Genomic DNA, 2,995 nt, shown 5'->3' on the forward strand with positions numbered 1-2,995 from the left:
CTTCTCCCCAAGCTGGCAGATGTATTCCACACCTCCTCATCCCTCTGTCCTTGTCACCATCACCAACCAACTGAAGCTCAAGCAGAGACAGGCAAGACACGCTGTGGCTGCAGGGCTGTGCCACAGGGGCAAATCCTGCCCGGATCAGTGAGTGCTGCTGTGCCCAAAGGTCGCAGCGAGGACCAGCCAGAGGATCTGGGGATGACACTCCCAAGTTATTTTATAATGAGGGATTGCAGCTCTTGATGGGCTGCAGGTCAAATTCACAGTTATTAGAACTTAGTAAATGTGGTTTTAACAACCATCTGGCTCTCCTTTTATATGCAATAACCATCCCATTACATCGAAATAAAATCCACATTTAAGGCTCTTAATTGCACAAGTGGCCTTTAGCTTTTTTCTCTCATCTCAAAAAAATAAAAGGAAATGTCCCATTTCCATCTGTCATAGCAGAAGAATTTGGCTGAGAGTCTCCAGCCTCCTCTTGAGGCTGGGCTGGTGCATGGGGGGTGTTTCAGCCCTGGGAGAAGGCACTGGAGCCATCCAGGCTCCCCATGGCCCCTGAGGATCCTTCCCATGGGGCAGTGGTGGGGTCAGCCACCCTGCAGCCTCCTGGAGGGGTCCCAGCAGCCCTGGGGATTGTGTGGCCATTTCCTGATACAGACTAGAATAGGGTGAGGTCAAAGACTGACCTGATAGCTTGACAGAAGAGAAATGCCAGCTCACAGAGGATTTTGAGCTCATTTCAGTTTGGCTTTGCTCCAGTTCTGGGCAAATCATCTTCCTCTCAGCCCAGTTTCTCACCAGGAAGGGCAATGGAATGGGAAACGCCATCTCAGATGGCCAAAATGTGTCATTTGATTACTGCAAAATGTGAGGTGATGCAAACCCAACCTGGCAAAGCAAAAGCCTTTTCCCAGACAGAACAGTAAAATCAGGCACACTGACACAGGACATTTTCTTCCTTCCCCCAGGAAAGCTACAGCAACAGGATTTTGCACTTCTTGGGAGCTACATCTCCCAAGAGAGAACGGGAGAGGAGTAACCCAGTGCAAGGGAGCATCCTCAGTATGGCAGATGCTCAAAGCTGAGCTGAGCATCTCCTGTTGTCTCAAACACGTTCAGGCTCAATAATTGGGGGATTTAGGTGATATTGGTGGTTCAGCACTGTGGAAACCAACCTCTGGGCAGCATGTCTTGGCTGGGGTGTATAAACTACCAGGGAGCCCTTCCAGAGCTGACATCTCATCACCACTCTGGCACAGAGGGAGAAGCAGGGGCAGAGCAGGGCAGGCTGATTTCTCAGCAGTGGCTTTTCCACATTAAGCAGCTCCATGGCTCCTTGCTTTCCCCCAGCAAGGCCAAGAGCCCTGCCCATGTCACACCAAGTGCCCCCAATGCCAGGGCGAGCAGGGACGGGTGTGCAAGTGGGAGCTGCACCGGCTCCAGGGGATCTTTCCCAGAAAGCAAAAAGCACAAGTTCCCAGTGCCCTCTGCAGGAGGAAGCACAGCCCTTTTCCCCAAATTTTGGGGCCTTACAGGAGGACAGCGAGCGGTGGGATGGGTGTCTGTCACCCATGGATGGCATGCTGTGTCCCCTGTGGGGACAGGGGCACAGAGGCCCACCTGCCCATCCCCAGGGGCTCACAGGAAAAAGCCATTTTGCACCTTGACTTGTACATTGCTTCACTGGAGGAACCCAGGGATCCGGATAGCGTGGCCATGGCCATTCCCAAGAGCCACCTGAAATAATCACTGCTATTTATTCCCACAGGAAACCCAGCTTGGTTAACCGAGAAGTTTGGGTTTTGCAGAGCAGAGCTGGGGATTAACATTACACTTGCTTTTTTGTCTCTTTTTATTTGGTACTTAAGGAAAAACAAAGGGGAAGAAATGAACAGATGGAAAACAACACCCAGCACTGCATGGGCTGTGGCACAGGATTGTTGTCCCAAGCATGGGCTAATTCCCCAGTGTGCAGCACCAATTCACATGCCAAGGAGAGGTATTTATATTTTATTTCTAATTTGCACAAAGTAGGGAGCTGGGTGATAACCCACAAAAGGCTGGCTCCCCGGTCATCAAGACTTTACACTATTTATACATTTTAACAAAGGTATTAGCATTCATTGGTTGCAAATTACAGAACTTTTTTGTTAATTAGTACTCAATCCCCTATTTGCTAGTTATATCTCTCGTGTTTCATGCTAATTTGTCCACAGGCAGAGTTCTTCCCTCCATTTGAGTCTGAGGTCTGTTTGGAGCAGGCGGTCAATGTATCAGTGGTTGTGATTTCACATTTCCAAAATTACCTTTTCCTCAGTTACTGTTCAGTTCTCTGACTTCACTCCTGGTGCCTCTCGGCCAGACTGCCCTTAAAACAAAAGATTAGAATCGTAGAGTTAGAATAGGATATAGATTAGAATATTGTGAGTTGGAAGTGACCCATAAGGGTCATGGAGTCCAACTCCTGGCCCTGCACAGGTCACCCCAACCATCCCACCATGTGCCTGAGAGCGTTGTCCAAACCCTTCTTGAGCTCTGGCAGCCTCAGGGCCGTGACCATTCCCTGGGGAGCCTGGGCAGTGCCCGACCACCCTGTGGAAAAAAGAACCTTTTCCTGACATCCAGCCTAAATCTCGACTGATTCAGCACAGTAGCCAAGCGAACGAGTTCACAATGCAACTGCTTAATCATATCATATGCACAATCACCTTGAGTACCAAATCAGCTACTGACTAACAACTGAAAATCCCACAAGTTCCACTCAAACCCCCCGTTCAGATCCCGAGGGGCTCGGTGTCGGTGTGGCACAGCAGGCAGGGCACGGCAGGGCACAGCGTCAGACAGCGTGACACGGTGTGACACAGCACGCCACGGCGTGCCACGGCTCTGCACGGCTGCACATGGCGTGAAAATACTCCTAACGCGACACAACGCGACATAACGCGACATAACGCGACATAACGCGACATAACGCGACATAACGCGACAC

At 50.4% G+C, this 2,995-nt stretch overlaps 1 long non-coding RNA gene across 1 annotated transcript; it reads right to left on the minus strand.

Moving 5' to 3' along the window:
• Window positions 1-1,995: 1,995 nt before the first annotated feature.
• On the minus strand, window positions 1,996-2,989 carry LOC108446365. The gene is made up of 2 exons (XR_001861535.1): window positions 2,715-2,989; window positions 1,996-2,374 (listed from the first exon to the last, which is right to left on the minus strand). It is a non-coding gene; the product is annotated as an uncharacterized LOC108446365 (long non-coding RNA).
• Window positions 2,990-2,995: the final 6 nt, after the last annotated feature.

Source organism: Corvus brachyrhynchos, unplaced genomic scaffold (genome assembly GCF_000691975.1).
Source record: "Corvus brachyrhynchos isolate BGI_N302 unplaced genomic scaffold, ASM69197v1 scaffold10, whole genome shotgun sequence".
Taxonomy (NCBI): domain Eukaryota; kingdom Metazoa; phylum Chordata; class Aves; order Passeriformes; family Corvidae; genus Corvus; species Corvus brachyrhynchos.